Below are 225 nucleotides of genomic sequence, written 5' to 3'. Positions count from 1 at the left end.
AGAGCAGGCATGACTGTCATTCAAGAAACCAAGCATCATGTGATTCCATCTTTAGACACCCATTCCAAAAAGTCGAGTTTCAAGTTCAAATCCTGGAGATGAAATCGCAATAAATTTCTTCGCAATGTTTTAAGATGCTTATTAGCATTTTTTTCAAAATTGACGTGTAATTTGTGATGTTATTTTCAACTTCAGTTTATAATTGCATTTTTAAGTGCGACAAAT

Source organism: Trachymyrmex septentrionalis, unplaced genomic scaffold (genome assembly GCF_001594115.1).
Source record: "Trachymyrmex septentrionalis isolate Tsep2-gDNA-1 unplaced genomic scaffold, Tsep1.0 scaffold44, whole genome shotgun sequence".
In the NCBI taxonomy this organism is placed as follows: Eukaryota; Metazoa; Arthropoda; class Insecta; order Hymenoptera; family Formicidae; genus Trachymyrmex; species Trachymyrmex septentrionalis.
Note: the sequence above shows the minus strand (reverse complement) of the source record.